The sequence below is a fragment of the Sciurus carolinensis genome, chromosome 14 (genome assembly GCF_902686445.1).
Source record: "Sciurus carolinensis chromosome 14, mSciCar1.2, whole genome shotgun sequence".
Lineage (NCBI taxonomy): Eukaryota > Metazoa > Chordata > Mammalia > Rodentia > Sciuridae > Sciurus > Sciurus carolinensis.
Genome location: NC_062226.1, coordinates 41,733,852 through 41,751,698, shown reverse-complemented (window position 1 = coordinate 41,751,698; position 17,847 = coordinate 41,733,852). Strand labels below are relative to the sequence as shown.

The 17,847-nt window shown below is 33.2% G+C and overlaps 1 long non-coding RNA gene across 1 annotated transcript in view; it reads right to left on the bottom strand.

Moving 5' to 3' along the window:
• The window catches only part of LOC124963990 (uncharacterized), a 70,571-nt gene extending 53,111 nt beyond the window's left edge, over positions 1-17,460 (bottom strand). Inside the window, exons 1-2 of the long non-coding RNA XR_007104863.1 lie at positions 17,383-17,460; positions 16,955-17,019 (exon numbers count right to left, since the gene is read on the bottom strand). This is a non-coding gene — a long non-coding RNA (uncharacterized LOC124963990). The remainder of the gene's footprint in view (positions 1-16,954; positions 17,020-17,382) is intronic.
• Positions 17,461-17,847: the final 387 nt, after the last annotated feature.

Below are 17,847 nucleotides of genomic sequence, written 5' to 3'. Positions count from 1 at the left end.
ACAGAGAAGTCTTCCAACTAGGAGTTGGGTCAATCATTAACTTCCTATGACTGGATCTTTATGCTCCTCATACAACCACAGAGCAGAGAATCTGAAGTTTATAGAAGACTTGGTTCTTTTTTGTGAACCTGGAGGGTTAAGTGGAAACAACTAAAATACTGCTAACAATCCAGGGAGCAATCCCAGAATGGCAGAAGGACCAAACTCCAATTCCCCAAATTTCAGTTTTCACTCAAGAACACAAAACACCTGCCAGGTGCAGTGGCACATGCCTATAATTCCAGTGACTCAGGAGCCTGAGGCAGGAGAATTGCAAGTTCAAAGTCAACCTCAACAAAAGTGAATTGCTAAGTAACTCAGTGAGAACCTGTCTCTAAATAAAGTACAAAATAGAGCTGGGGACGTGGCTCAGTGGTCAAGTGCCCCTGAGTTCAATCCCCAGTACCTCTGCTCCTTCCCCAAAAAAGAACCAAAACATCTAAAATAATTTAATGCAAAGATAGACAAAATATCATAAAGTGGAACGAAAGAAAATCTTTCATTTGAAATGAATTTTATACAAAGTCCTTAGAAAGACTTTATGTAAAAATATTTGGAGAAATGCAGGTGCATAAATTCCAGTTTTAAAAAGAATTACCTTTAAAAGGAAAACAAAAAGGAAAACAGAAAAGGGAATGTTAAATAAGAAATCTTAAAGAGGAAATATTGAAATGCAACATATGAGGAAAATTTTAGACTGGAAAATGAATAGAATAACGTTTGATAATAATATTTGATCAACTCACAAAAATCAGCTGAGAGAAAAGTGGCAATGCAAATACGAATATTAATAATAGTTAAGAAACCTGGAGATAGTTTGAAAGACTCCATTTTTAAATTATACTTGTTCCAAAAGAAAAGAAAACGGGTAAGAGAAAAGTATTAGTTAAGATAATGATAGCCATGCTTTTTTTTAGAATTGAGATGTTCTTATTTTGAAAGAATAATCAGAATAAATAATAATATAAATAAAAGAAATTAAGTCCATTACCATTGTGATTAAACAGTAGAACATCAAGGAAAAACAATAAAAATCTACATAACAAAAATACCTATGGAGGAACAGTTATTAAACTGACATGAGATGTCTTTCCTACTTCAGTCAATGCTTGCAAATAGTGCCATTATATAGTTGGTTTACTGCTAAAATATAACTGACCACTCATAAGTTTTTATCAAGCTAAACACTCGTGTAGTAGTGAGAAGGAAAAAAATATATATATATTTGGAGACAAATTATTGGTGAATATTAGTGAATATTGGAATATTAATATATCTCAAGACTAAAAAATCCTTATTAAACTGACTATAAAATACTACCTTTGGCAAAAAGAAGTATACTGGGAAATATGCAAAAAATGAAAACAAGATTAAAAATAATAGTAGAAACTTAAAAAAATCAAAAATTTAACAAAATTTATTGACAACAGTCTTTTATAATTTAACCACGTTCTTGTATCAAAAATAAAAAAAACACCTGAGGCTTCAGAAGGGAACATCAATGTGGGTAGGTGGCATGGATACAGGTGGCACTCATGTTCAGTGGGTGCTTCAGTAAGGCCCTGGTTTGCATCAGGAGTAATGTGGGAATACTAGATGTGTATAAACTCAGAGATGTGTAAAAAGACTCAGAGATCTATAAAGTGTCTTGCAAAGTTAAATCAAGGAGCCTCTAGGAACTCATCTTCAGCAGATCCAAAATAGCCAATGGTGATATTCAACACTAGGCACCTGCACTTCACTTTGAAGATGAGTTTCTGAGTAATAAGTCAATAGTGCTGATATTTAGCAGCATAAGAAAAAGACAGGAAGCCATGAGTCACTGAGATTGTTGACTGGCTAAGTAGGTAGAAAGCTGGAACTACATCATAGCTTAGCTTGTTTCAACACATTTCACTATGTTTCATATATGCGCTTTTGAATAAAAGCCATTGTATAATATGTACCTGTAAAGCATTTGAAATGTGGTTAATGTGAATGAGCACTGAATTTTATTTTTAATTTTCTGATACACATGTGGCTAGTGGTGACTGTAATCTCAGTGTTTATTAACAAAATCTAGTAATATTTCACAATACTATGCTCATGAAAAAATAATCATTTTAATTTACTGAGTTACAGTAACTATCATCAACATGGATAAATTTCAAATTATGATGAAATCATGAAAGAAATGACTCTATAATGCCATATAAAAATAGAAATACCAGAAAACTACTCCCAGTTAATATTGGATAGTATACAAATATGTAGTAAATATGCCTGAGAAAAACACTGCTGCTGGGGTAAAAGAAAGGTAGACCTGGAAAAGACTGAACAGGAGGGGGTTTACACTACTTTCCTCCATCTAAATAAAAGGGTCAAAAATTATTGTCTAATACTAAGATTTTTATAACTCTATGTAACATCCATGTGTGTGTCAACTTTGATTATTAGTTCTTACCTATCTTTTCTTGGTAAGTGGTTTAAGTGTTGCCTGTGGGTGGGAGAAAGGAAACCAGCTTCAGTGAAACTATTTGCTCACACAACTTTGGGTTGACTCTCTGAGGACATGTTAGGCAAGCACGCCTCTTGCCCTTTTTGTTTTATTTTAAGACAGGTCTCATTAAGTTGACAAGGTCAACCTTGGACTTGCCATCTCCCTGCCTCAGCCTCCAGAATAGCACCATCGTGCATCCTTATTGTCCCACTTTATTCCATATATTACTAGATGTTTGTCATATTTTAACATGGAGAACATTAGATATAGAGAAACTGAGTAAAACTGATTATTTAACAGAATATTAACTACTGGTGAATAAAGGCTGTGTTTCACTTAAGGTGGGATGCACCTTACTTGTCAAATAGTCAACTAAAATTCAGCACAATTATTGACTATAGAGTGATTATAGATTCATGGTTCAAATTACTTTTCATTTTCTTCATTTTCACCTTCATTTTCAAAGATACCTCGTGATCTCCATGGGAAGGCCACTGCTAATTAAATGAAGATTTTGGGTCAAGTGGAATCAAATTCCAATACAAATAGGTTAGAATCCAAATTTAGTGACTACTAAAAGGACAAAAAATTAATATCTGGGGAAAATATTTTTTGAGGTGTTTATGTGTGGTGAGGAACAGTCTCCATAGTAGGCAGTCCAAGGCAAGAGTTCAGTACTGATTACCCAACTCTTCAAAGGGTTCTCTTTGACCTCCTGCAGAGTTTTTAGTATAGCAATACCAGAGGTGTTAAAGAAAGGAAGAGAATTATTAATTGCAATATTAAAATAACTTCATTATAGATTCATTTATTATTTCCTAATGTTCACATAAATAATTCTTGCAGGAATAATTTTAACACCCTCCAAAAATAGGAAATTTGTGTTTTCTCTGAGAAAAGCAGTAGTTCATCAGTTTCAAGATTTTTACTATTTTTTAAAAAATATTTTCATTTTGTCTAAACAAATATAAAAATGTAATATATAGCTAATAAAAATATCACAGTTATTTAAGCAATTAATATTATTCATTTTTCTTTAATTGTTTTTACTCAATATGTTCTCAGAGAATGAGAAATGGGATATTTTTCCCTCAAAAGAGTTTGCATGAGAACCATCATTCAAGAGTTCTAAGCCCCTTATTATTTAAGAATGTTCCTTTCACTGAATGTATTTCACACAGAATTTTCAGGAACAAATATTTTTCTTCAGTAAGAAATTGTTTTCTTTTATGTCAAACTTCCCAAAGTAAAGTGTTAAGATGGGACTGCTTTTCCTCATTAACTGATTTCAATCAAGAGATTTTTCTTTCCCAGGTCTTTCCCCAACATACTCTGCCCCCAGAGGAGGAGCTTACGGCAATTAACTTTCTTATTTACCTTGAGGAGAAGTGGTATCTCTCCTGCTTCTCTGGGGTCAAGCCTGGCCTTGATTGTTGAGGTCTTTCGCTGGTCCGGGTTTTTCTTTGGCTAAGCCAGACCATCAACCCGCACAGCCTGTATCATGGCTGGTTCAGGCAGCAGGCATGGCAGCTCTCCAGGAAACTGCTCCTCCCACCTGCTTTTTATTTTTTTAATGATGTAAAGATTATGTGCTAACTCTTATCTTTTATTTCTTGTTTCATTTCTCTGTGAATTGAAATTTGGATGGAGAAAAAGGGCCCTATTTAATGAGAAACACTTTTAAGATTCCAATGTGAATAATGGTTAAAACAGAAAACCAAAGTCAGGTAGTCTTGGGTTTGAATCTTTTCTATGCCTTATGTCATCATTTTGAACAAACCAGTTTCTCTGAACTTGTTTTCTCACCTATAACCGAGAAGTAGTAAAATATATTATGTATTATAAAAAATTACTTATGTATATGTACTTATAACAAATACAACTATAAAATGTAACCAAAGTAGCTATAAAACAATACATAATAGTTAATATTGAAATTATAAAAAGTGAACTATCTTTTACATAAATACATGACAAAAATACTTAACACATTATATGACAAAAAGTTATTCTATTTATATAAGTAGAACATAAGTAGAAACCTTAGTAAAAAATTTATACATACGAGGTAAGAGTCCCATAGGATATGAAGTATCAAGTAGTGAATGGAATAATAGGGAAAGAAGAGTTTAAAGTAGAAAAGAAAAACTAGATTCTTTACTGTGATAGTATTACGGTCTTTGCTGAAAATGTCCTTGAATACTCCATCTGTCACAATTCTCTTTTTATAAGAGGCAGGATTCTCTTTTTATTTCTAATACCATTTTATCATAGTACTCCTCAGTTTTTATTCTATCATTTTCCCTTTTTCCTCTTCAGGAGACTGTTCTATAATGCAACTCCTTGTCTGACTTAGTTTCATTGCCATAGGTTAATTTTTGGTACCATGGAGTATGACTGTTAAGATATAAATACTGAGAAAATCAATAAAATAAGTAACATGAATATTTATACAAAATGAGACAGAACATCTATGTATGATGACCTTGAGAAATAATATTATTTTAAGGAAAGTGAAAGGTTAGTGGAGATACCCTCTACCAATCTCAGAAGTAAGTAAAAATGATCAAATATAGAGTAGCAAGAGAAAACAGGTGGAACTCAGGACAGTTTAGAAACATCAAGCCTATTTGAAGAATGCAATCCTTAGAGTTACTCATGTAATGGATGACATAAAATAAGTAATGATAGATAGTACATGAGTCACACAAGCGTTTCTTGGACATTTGAGGATATGGACATTTCTTTAGTGAAGCAAATTAGTATCTGCTGCTTGTCATCAGTGTTTTTTGGATCTCACTGGCCATAGGTCTCAGGAAGACTGTTCATATAAGGCAAGTTGATGCAATGATCAATAATTACCACCTCAAACATTTTACCTACTCTTCAACCAATGACCGCATTCATTTTTTTATTTTTACCCTCTGGAGTTAGTTTCTACCATACCTTATTCCAGCAATAAGGCTGTAACAAAAAACCCCCAGCAACTTATGGTAAGAGATGTGACAAACTTATGAATGAAGAATATACCTTATTTTAGTTATCCTACCAAAGCATGTAGGCTTTTCAGTTGTCTTAAGCATAGTATCCCATCCATAAAGAAAAGGAAATTTCTTTGAGAATGGTGCTGAGAACACTAGATTCTCACACAGAATAAAATGAACATTGACTCTTACTTCACATTATACTTGAAAATAAATCCAATCTGGATCTCAGAATTAAATGTAAAAACCAAAATCATACAGATTATAGATGAGAACATACAAAAAAGTCTTTGTGATTCCAGAGAGTGAATTTTTTTGAACAAAAAAGAACAAGCTATAAAAATAATAAATAAAAGTTTATGAAAATTAAGAAATTGCTCTTCAAGAGGTACTACTGAGTAAATTAAAATGAAACCTAGAATGGTATGAAATATTCACCATAAACGTATCTGACAAGGAACTTGTACCATATTATATAAAAAGTTTTTATAACTCAATAAGCATTTGCATTTTATAGTTATTGCTTTATGCCTATTTTCATATGTAATAAAGGACCCATTATTAGAACAAATAAAACAAAGCAAGATTAAATGATGTACAACAACATACAGTCTAAAACATTTTAAAATATACAAAATTCACTATGGGTCTGGAGGTGGTGCTCACTGGTACAGTTCTTGCTTGCCTAGTACGCCAAGACCATTATGTCAATTCCAAGCACAGGTAACAAAACAAAAAACTCATGATCAAATGACAAGCAAATTGTGCTTTTCAAAAATGATTGGATGTTGAATTATGTGATGAACAAGGTTTATACCCCAAATGGCTTTCAAAGTTAAAAGATACATGTCCTCAAATATACTTTATGAATATAATGTATTATAGTAAAATATGAAATTTTCTAAGAAAAAAAGGAAAGACTAAAATATGTGATTTAAAATTTGGCTATGTCATATTCATACTTTATTAATGTCAAGCATAGCTTATTTTCTACTTAAATCAGAATTGAGGAGTTTAAATTGTGTGTGTGTATACACAGAACTCTATTCATATGCAGTAGGAGGCATGCATGTGAGAGCATATATGTATACAAACATGTACATGCACACATATTGTTTGAGTCACCTTTTCCATTGCTGTTATTAAAAGACTGTATAGTAACAATTTTAAAGGAGGAAAAGTTTATTTGGAGGCTTATGGTTTCAGAGGTCTCTGTTCATAGACAGCTGGCTTCATGCCTCAGTGTTCTATGTGAGGCAGAATATCCTGGTGAAAGAGTAAGGTGGAAAGAAGTGACTCACATGATGATCAGAAATCTCAGCTCACAAAATATATACCCCAGAGGCTCACCCCCAAAGACCCATCTCTTCTAGCACACCTCTTCTGCCTTTAGTTACCACTCAGTAAATCCCCATTGGAGGATTAATTCACTGATTGGGTTAAGGGTCTAATAACTCTTCACCTTTAAGCCTTCTTGCATTGTCTTACAGATGAACTTTTGGAGGACACCTCATATCCATATCATAGCACATATAACATGCACATGCATGCAAAAGAGAGTGAGAAACTATATGTCTCCATATCATATCCAATGAGAACACATATGTACACACACAATATAGAGAAAAAAATGAATCTATAAAAAGCACCTGGGGAAATTACCCTGTGAACTTTCCCTGTATTAGTCACTTTTTAGTCATTTCATAGGAATTAATTTGCTAACCCAAATTGTATCTGTTTTTATAAATATGAAATGGAGATTTAATTACAATAAATTCTCTTATTAGGATAAACAACAGCTAACTGAGACATGATGATAATTTGATAAGGTGGACTACATATAATGAAATAAGACTTTTGAATTATAATGGTGTACCAATGCTTCGTGATCATTTTCAACAGTATTACAGTCAGTGGTTAATGGCATGCACATCCTGGAGAGAGAGCATATTTTATTTGATCAGGGAAGTTAAAAACTGACAAAATAGTGTAGTTGTGAGACTTGATTGCTGAGTTCATTCTTGCTGCTTGCTGGTTACTTAAGGAGAAGCTTACTGATTTCTTTAAGGATACTAATTGGAAAAGAATGAGCTCTCAGAGTTTATCAATTTAAGAAGTAACATAAATCATCCTAGTCCATGTACTCTTCGCATTGCCTGTGGGTGGTAGTGCAGAGGTGGAATTTAGCTGAGACATTTCATAATCACAGTCAAACACATCATGGTGTGATGGTGTCTAATGTTTTAAAGTATGCTCAGGTTATTCAGATTAGAATCTGCATTACTACTGCAAATATTTTTTAATTGTTTTATTTATTTATTTTTTACAATGATAGCTTTTATTCAACTAAAATGGAAACAGAGATCCTACTGTTTAAAGTACATGATATGCTCAGGTTTAAAAGGTATAAGGGGCCAGTATTTTTAGCTACCTTTAACCAGGATTCCTGAGGGAGCAGCAGCCCTCAAGGAACCCTAGAGTTCCTGGAAGCAGTTGAAAATGTGTACTTCTAAATCTACACAATTAAGAGCCCAAGTATCACTTTTATACCAATTATGTATTTAAATAGCTTCATTTTTTAAAATGTGGTTTATCAACATTTGGTCCAATTTTTAAAAATTTACTTTTCTTTTGTATGTGTGAATGTATGTGTACATTTCTTTGAAGAGGATTCACAATGTTAAAAACAGACTGTAAGGTGGCTGAGGTTGTAGCTCAGTGGTGGAGCACTTGCCTCGAATGTGTGAGGCACTGAGTGTGATCCTCAGCACCACATAAAAATAAATGAACAAAATAAAGGTATTATGTCCATCTACAATTTAAAGAAAATTAAAAATAGACAGTAAGTAGATAGCCTAATAAATGAAAAAAAGAGTTCAATTTCCAGATTTGTTTGATTTTTCTTTTTCATTTTTTTTCTTGTATTTTTTAACAGGACTTTGTTTTTTGCATGAGTTCTTGAATCTGTATGTAGAAGATTATGGATGTACACTTTTCTAAAATATTTTCTATAGCTTTCATGAAATTATTAGATGGAATTTTGATGTCCACATTTAAAGAAAGGCTTTGGAATCACCCTGTTATCATAGTTTTTCAATTTTGATGCCAAGATATCTGTAAATCTCTTCACTGGCTGCATATCTAGAGGTTCTTGAATGACAGCAGTGTCAACATTCTAGCAGTCACTCATTTTTTCTCTTACTTCTTCCTGTTATGTTCAACTCAAATTTCACTTCAAACATGGTACCACATGACTTCTTTTGTGAAATACCACCTTTGTTGACCAATTCCTTTCTTGAGTACCAAGTTTTGTAGAATATCATGAATTTAACACTGAGAGACAAGGAGGCAATACAACTACTGGTTTTACTCCCTGTACTCCCTGTGATGTGATTAGTCAATAATCATGATGTATCTCTATTATTCACCCTAGTGCTTTGTAGACTGATGGAAAGCAAAGAAATTCGTGCTTTATGTCATTATAGTTAGTACACTGTGATAACTGAAATTTGAATCAAGTTTTTTGGGAATGATATTATTTAACTGACTATGGTAACAAAATACATTCATATCAGAATCATGTCAGAACTGCATGTATTAAATATCCTATGAAAATATTATTTAAAAATGAAGAAAAAATACTTTTTCAGATAAACAATAGCAGGAAAAATTCATAGCTACCCAATTAGAATATTTAGAAATTTGAAAGGACTTCTTTGCACCCAAGAGAAAGATATTAGCTTAAGTATATGGAAACATACATTTACAGAAAAGAAAGAACCCCACTAAAAGGAACATATTCCTGGGCAAATAAATTTGAAAGAATATGAGATTTTTTCATCTTTTAATTTATCTTAAAGTCAGTGGACAGTTTAATTAAAATTATTCTGAGGTTTATAACTTAGGTAGATATAAGAAATTTGAAGAGTATAACTAGAGCATGTGGTAGCTTAAAGGAAATTGAGCTATGCAAGATTTGTTATATTTTACATGAAGAATGATTTAACTTATAATTTCATTCTGATAAGAAAAAATATTATAATCTGTACATTATCAGTTAAAATACACAGAGATAGCTAAAAGCACCAGTAGAGAAATTAAAACAGAACACTAATTTTTAAAATATATTTAGTAGAAAGCAGGAAATGAGGAACATAGAAATGACAATCAGGTGGAATCTTCAAATCAAATATATCAGTAATTCCACAAAATGCAAGTTATCCTATTAAATATAGATAACTTTTGTCCTACTTAATAGTCTTATTAAAAATAGATATCATCAGATAAAATAAAACATATTTCCAAGTGCATGCTATCTAAGAGAGTTTAGTTTGAAATGTAAAAATAGAAATAGATTGAAAAAGCAGGTGGAAAAATATATGTTCAAACTGTAAATGTATGAAGGGTATTTTTTGTATTTTAATCTTAATATGGATCTCATAATAATATTGGCACAAGTAAAGAAGGATAATACAAAATAAATACAAGTCAATTCATAAGGAAATGTTCAAAATCATAAAAAATAAAATCTGAGAAGTACATGAGCCCATAAACATATATGAGGATTTTAACACATATTACATTTGTTACCCTCATTATGTTACTTCATTTCTTAAAGTTAATACCCTGATCATTTTAAGAAGTATAATGTATATTTGTAAACATGAAGCTCAAATGAGATAATATATGCTATGTGTTAAAGGGCAAGATTATAGAGCAGTTAATAACATTTCTGTAAAAATAAATGCTAATATGTATTTAGATTTATATAGTCCAACATATAGAGAAGAAAAGTTCATTTTAAAACTTTGGCTCATTTTGACATATTTATAAATATATATAACATAATTTTCTCCATTTTAGTCCTCAGTACTATCCCCCGCTACCTCCTTCCTCTACTTTATTGGTCTTTCATCTATTTTTTTTAAATTGTTGTTTTATAATTATATCTAAAAGTGGAATTCATTGTGATATATTCATACATGCACATAACATAGTTTGATCAATTTTCTCCTACTTTTTCTCCCTTTTCCCTCCCTCCTTCTCCCTTTATTCCCTTCCTGGAGGGGATCCCTGGGGAGGACCAATGTTCTCCCTTCTATTTTCATGAGATTCCAACACCCCATCTTTTAAATTCCTTATTTCCAGATAGCTTCCACATAGAAGAGAGAACATCTGAACCCTTGGCTCTCTGAATCTGACTTCTTTCACTTGGCATGAATTTTCAAATGCAATACTTTATACTTTGGATCTAACCTTACATTCTATAGAAATTGATCTCTCGATGATTACATCATCTTCTAGAAAAAATAGATTGCATTTCCAGACCTCATGTTCTTTCAGGTTCTTTGATGATTGTTCACCTCAGTAGAAACTGAACAACCTTTCCTAGTTTGAAATGCTATCCTCATTCTGGCTCCACATGATACTTCTTTTCAAAATTCCTTTGGAGTCTTTGATTTACTTCCCTTTTTCTTCTCCCACCTTGAGAGGGTGTCTCTGTAGGATCTGACCATTTTCACATGAACTCTTCTTTCAAAATATACGCTTGAGGAATTTATTAATTTTTTATTTTCAAAGTGGTCACTTCTCTTGTTGATGACTACAAGCTAAATTTTTGGTACCCAAAATGCAAGTTTATTTATTCACCTTAAGTTTAAAATAATAAATCATGTGCACTATGGTTCCCTATGCAAGACCTTGTCCTTAGTCTTCATTTATATTCAACAATTTTGAATGTCAGGTTAATTTTCTTTTATAAATGGTTTGGGTTTGTCAGCATTGACTAATTCTATAAAATGTCTGTATTATGACAGTAGTTCCTTTACTTGACTCTAATTCATTCTCCCCCTCTTCCTTCTGATTCATCCTGAGACGTGAAACATTAGTCTTTTTTAAATGATATTGATCTCACAGCACAAACCTCACTTACAAACTTCAGTAGTTATATAGTGAAATTTATCCAAATTACTGTCTGATTTTCTCCATTTTTCACTTCATTGCTCTACCCAGTTTTATTTGCATTTTCTTTCAAATATAAATCTTTCTTGGTAGGTCACACTCTAGTTTTCCCATCTTGTGAACCTTCCTTTTCCATGAACCTTCATCCTGTTCCTACCAAGTTTCTTGCCCCATGCTAGAACAGTCTCTCTCTGACCTTGAGCGCAGGATACCCTTTTGTTAGACTTCCCCTTCCTTTTCTTAAACCTAACCAGTGTATCACTTAATAAAGTGTTGTTACTCAGATTCTCTCATTAAAACTCACTTTTCTACGCTCAGCAAGGATTCTAAAAGCCGTGTTTTGGATTTGCTACTTGTCTTTCTACTATTTTCTGCCACTGGAGGCAGTAGAGATAACTCAAGTTAGAAGATGGAGAAGGGTCAGTGCACTATGACTTGGATATTAATAATTCACTTTAGAAATGGCACTTGATTTTGGCATCTGTTTTGTCCTACAATCCCAGAACCAGCCTCACTGTGTTCCCTTGTACACACTAGAACCATCTTTTGGCACCCCTCCCTCAAATCTGAGTCCCATATCCATGATGCCCTTTCCTTTGAAGTCTGGGGTATTGGTCACAGGTCTGAAGTACTTGCTCCTTAGAAGTCAGAATTCCAGATCCACAATGTCCTTCTTTTGGGCTTTTAAATAATCATTTATGCCTTTTTCTTCTGTTTTCTCAGCCTAAGTGGTTAATTGCTACCATGGTAAATCTTTAATGTTCCTTTGTTTGCCACAACAGTTCTCAAGCAATGTTAACAATTGTTTTTATTAAAACATACCTGTTAAACCAGGGATGGTGGCATATACTTGTAATCCCATCAATTTAGGAGGCTGAGGTTGGAGGATTGCAAGTTGGAGGACAGCCCCAGTAACTTAGTGAGTAAGGATTGGGGATGTAGCTCAGTAGTAAAGCACCCCTGAGTTCAATCTCTAGTCCTCCCCCCAAATAATCTGTCACCTGTCCTAACTTCTCCTCTAATTCATCTCTCTGTCCTATATGTTCTTTTATGCCATTTGTCAGTTTAAAATATTTTTATATATTTTTTTTCTAAAAGTAGGCAGAGTTTCTTGAAGACAAGCTACTTATCTTTCTTTCAGGCACTCTCAAAACCCAGCACACAGCTTGATGAAGAATACAAATTTGTTAAATGAACAGAAGAATGAATGGCAGCATTGAATTATCCCAACTGTCGGTTTCCATCATGTTATGAAGCATTTTGGAAGCCTGGCTTTGTAAACTAAATCTCAGAGGCTGTGGAGAGCACCAGTTACCTAATCAATGACTCACCACTCACCCAGGTTTTCATCACTGACTAGGGAAGGACAGAAAGATCATTTTCTCTTCTCGTTGCAGAAGATGTACTGCATGAAACCTTCTGAAGAAGAGATCTTATATTAAGATTTATTTTAAGAGTCTCCAATGCTAAAGGATGTTTCTAAACTCTTATCATTTAAAACCATGGGGATGAAGTTTTACATTGCTAATTAAATAGTATAAATTACACCCAATTGGTATTCTTTACTAAGAATTAATCATATAATGAAAAAATGCTATTATGCATCATTGTAAGCAATATCTCCTAGAATTGTTATTTTTATGTATTGTGTATATTGTGATTGATTATTGAGTATAACACTCCATCAATTTGGTTGCTTGGTCAGAGGCTATAGATTATATATTTATTTTAAGCACAAAAGTGAGTTTATTTTAAAATTCTATTTTCTGAGAAGAAATGATAAACTATAATTTTCATATTGTTCTAAAATTCTTTTGAAATAGTCCTTGCATTACAATAAAGTAAAAATTACAGTGTTAGATCTTTGTACCTAAATAAAACAATGTGAGCCATTTTCACTGAGAAAATCTTCTAAACAGTTTAAGAAAATAGTAGAGAATCTAGGCAGTAAGAAAAACTAAAGCATGATTTTTTAAAAGCTATTTAAAATATATACATAATTGTGAAAATAGATTCAGTTCACACTTTTCTAAACATTTTAACTTAAAGAGGGCCCCAAGGGACACTCTTAATGCAATTTTTTTTTTTTTTTTTGTACTGTATCACTATTTTTTCTGCTCTTGGCTTCCTTTCCTGAAACTAACTCTTCCTGTCCTCTATTTCATAGTCACTGTGGAAAATAATCATTCTGAAATTATTTATCAGTCTCTTGTTTAATTTGAATACCACACAGAGAAAGAAGGTGCCTTTTATTATGTAGAAAATGTGTTTTGTTTACACGTGTTCAATTCTAAAAAGCATTAAAGCTTTTCTCAAATAACATGAAAAATTGAGAGTACACTCTCTTCATTCCGCCATGAACTAATCTTTTTCTCTTCACAGGGGAGGATAGTTTATGCAACTCATCCTCTGTTTTTTATGGGTACAACACCATCCTTCTAGGAGGAAAGTCTCAATCAATGTTATGGGCCCTAAGAGTTCAGATTTCTTTCCTCAGAAAGCAATTGACTACAGTTGTATATAATCCATACTCTCTTTTCCACTGCTGTGATTTCATTCTTCTGACAACCAGATTTCACACAGTAGGATTCAGCAAGGTCAACAATTAAACACCTTGAGCTCATCCATAGTCCCAAGACCGTGACTTGACAAAATGATAAGGCATAAAACACACATTAAAAGTCTAGAGAGGTGGAGAGTATAAAAAGGAAAGACACAAATTACAAAATCTGTACGAATCAATGGGACTGTTTTAAAAAATCAGTATTAGGCAGCATGGTGGCTAGGAAAATAACATTTTTCCCCAGGGGTTGGTAAGTATAGCATAATGAGTGCAACCTTTATAGCCAGCAATTAGTCTGCCATGCAAGGCCATCAGCAGAAAATAGAATTACCAAGATCCATCCTGATCAAGAAGCTATATATGCTCTTAATGAGTAGCCTATATCTTTTCTTTCTTATTACCTTTACAAATTCAAGGGCAGCACAAGTTGAATACTGTGAAATAGGAAAAAAAAATCATTGCCTGTTTTTAAAATAAAGGAGAAAAATTCAGTTGGTTGTGGATATGTTCCACTTGTTATAATAGCTGTTTAAACTCTTCCTATTTTTTCCTTATCTTTTCAATTGATGAGACACTGTTTTGAAAATTTAAAAGTAAAATATATTTTTGAATCTGAGTTAGGCGTTTCTGAAATCATTATTTGACATGCAGTTTTAAGCCAAATTTTTCTGGTTTATGGGGAGGACAACACAAAACAGTATTGGAAGAGGAAGAAACATGCTTCCCACTATGTACTGTTTTTTCTTTTCCATTTCCTTTATATTACGGAAATCAGTGTTGTCATCCTTCTCCAAGGGAAATGTGCTGGAGAGGGAATTCAAATTCATTCAAACTGCAACTTCCATAGTCAGTAATTCATGGTAAACTTTCCTTTTTCTAATGTCATGCATGCATTATTCCACTTTTGTAAAACGTATCTATCTGTATTCCACTTTTGTAAAATGTATCTACTTGCTTTACGTAGTTGGAAAAAACTAACTCATCCTTGGAGTCTCAGCTCTAAAGTTCTGCTTATCTGTTCAAATGGTCATGTGATATCTGACCTTGGATTGAGTACAAAGAGGTACTGAAGTTAAGGAGCAGAAAGACAGTCACTATAGATAATAAATAATTGGGTCCTATCAGGAAGGTGAGCGCTGGTTGGAAAGAAAATCAAATCAAAAGCTACCCTTTCCCCCTCCTCCTCCCAAAGCCCCTCCCACTGCTCCTATTCCTACCTGTTACTAAGGTAACCTGCCCCAGAAATTGTTCCTCCCTACAGGGAGTTTTAAGAGTTATTAATTGATACCTCCCAGCTTTACCTTACTGCCTGGATCACTCCACCATTTGACCCTCCCACCTTGCCCATTTGCTTCCCACCTTTTGGTACATTCACCCTCCCCTTCACACCGTCACCCCCCCTCCCCCACAACACTGGTCTCTTACACAGGATGGGGAGAAATAAGGGGGAAGAGGTCAGGAGAACAAAGAGAAATTAAAAAAATTTTAAAGGGGCAGTACACTCCCACTTCTTTGGATACCAGCTAGGTCCCCCTTCTTCCTCCTGAGAGAAGTCTATGTTACTATTCTTTAAATAAAACTTCCTTTCTATGCTTGCCTCAGCATTTCTCCCATGTTTAAACTTCATCACCTGGGGAAATGGAACTCGTCTTCAGTAAGGTGGTATCAGAACTTGCATCCATGTTTTGCACTTTAGATGCTCCATGCTTCAATTTTAGAACTTATTACCTTTAAGCTTTGAGTTACTCAAATCCAGGTTAATAGACCAATTATCTTTGTATGCACTGGGCTAACAGAGTGCTATTTACATAGTGGCATTTGATAAATTACTTTCAAAACACACACAGAGAATTTAGAATTTTAACCAGCAGACCACTAGATTGGGAAAATGTATTTTGGTTATGAGAAAAATTGTCCAAGCTTCTCTGAATTCTAAGCTTGCCCTACAATTACTCTTTTTGAAGATTCCTTCTGAAAAGTCTGATAACTTCTATCAGTGCATCACTGTCATGTGTTGCACTGGTCACTAGACTGAACTTAATTCTTAACTATGCATTTTTAATTCACAGGGTTCTAGTGCTTCTTCTGGGTTCACTGCTGTATCAGAGTCTCTCCCAGGCCTTCATGGTGTGCCTGGTTCACACTCAGATTCTGTTCTTTGCACACCATCATTTCCTATGGCAGTAATCCATAGATAAAGGTAGTCGTAAGTAATATTATTTGTCTTCTCTCTAGCCCTCTATTTATAAAACTAAAAGCTAATTTGATTTTTATTCTGCATGGATAATCTTCTATCTTCTGTGTTATGATATTTCCTTTCTGCGGAGACATCCTGCATCCCCTAGTAGCCACAATATTTAGCTTTTCAAAATCTGGTGACTGGAAACTTCTCCATAAATGGAGATGAGGCCTTGCCTGGAATGTTGAAGTTCTGCTATTAGTTTATCAGATTATTTGCCCTCCACCTGAAGTGGGCAAGTCTATTGACAAGTCCTGGCACTCTGCTTCTGTACCAGGTCTCCTGACAAATTCTGGACACTTCCATCAGCTAAGATTCATCCAGGTGAAACATGTAGTAGCAGAAGTAGAAGAAAATTTAATTAGGAAGCAAATCAGATTTATTTTAGCCTAAATTAATAATTCTGAAAAGGCAGTGCCAGAATCGTTAAATTAAATTTTGACTTGACTTTACACTACCATAGACTCTATTTTTCAGTATTTTTCTTCAGTAGTTCTAGACTTTTTAAGACATTTTTATTTGTCACTAATAATATATAAAAGAATACTATGATTTTAGATAAATGTGGATTGTAAGCTAATGAAATATATATTATAGTAAAATATTGAATACTTTAGGAAAATTTGCTAATATATTGACATCGTACTAAATTTCAATAGTTGCCTTTTTTTTTTTTTTTTTTCACTTACTCTTGCATTATTCTTGGCATTCACCAGATCTCCCCAAGGAGTTCACATACCAAATCCAGGTAGACCTTGTACATGGGCCAAAAAAAAAAAAAAGAATTATACTTTTATTTTTAGTGACAGTCAATTAAAAATTTTCCTGAATTTCTTAAGAACACAGATGGCCAAACAGACTATTGAAAAATAAGTATGATGTAATCACCAAAAAATGTTATAAATATTTCTATTCTATGGTCAAGATTCTATAAATGTAATTTGTTTGTTTCTATTCTACATTAGAGATGTCCCACATGTAATTTATGCTTAGAACTAAATTGAGGTTTTCATAGTTATTGAGTCAAATTCCAGATCACAGGTAAATCTAGTCTTCCAGTCTGTAAATGTTTATTTAACATAAAAGCTTTCAAGAACTAGGAAAATTCCACACTTACCAGACATTTAGCAACTAAATCTTCAAATCATGTATTCTCACAGTGATGATATGAATAGCTATGCTGCATTCAAATGCTCTACAACTACTTTATTTATTTTTAGAACAAGCAAGTTCAAGTGACAATTCTTAACTTTCCTAAAATAAGTGCTAACTGCTATAAGACACACAGACACGTTAACTACAAGGAAATGTCCCATATGATTGTCTTGAAAAAATAAAATTTAGGACTGGGGATGTAGCTCAGTGGTAAGAGTATATGCATCCTGAAGCTTTGGTTTCAGTCTCCCAAAGCAATACAAATACAAAACTATCAAGTTAAAATTATCAATATTTTAAGTGTGTCACCTTATCATATAGTAATTTTATTGTGATGTGTCATTGAATTACATATTTGAATTTTTAAATATTTAATAGTGTGATACAATTGTTTTATTTTATAATCCTATGGATATATATGTATTTA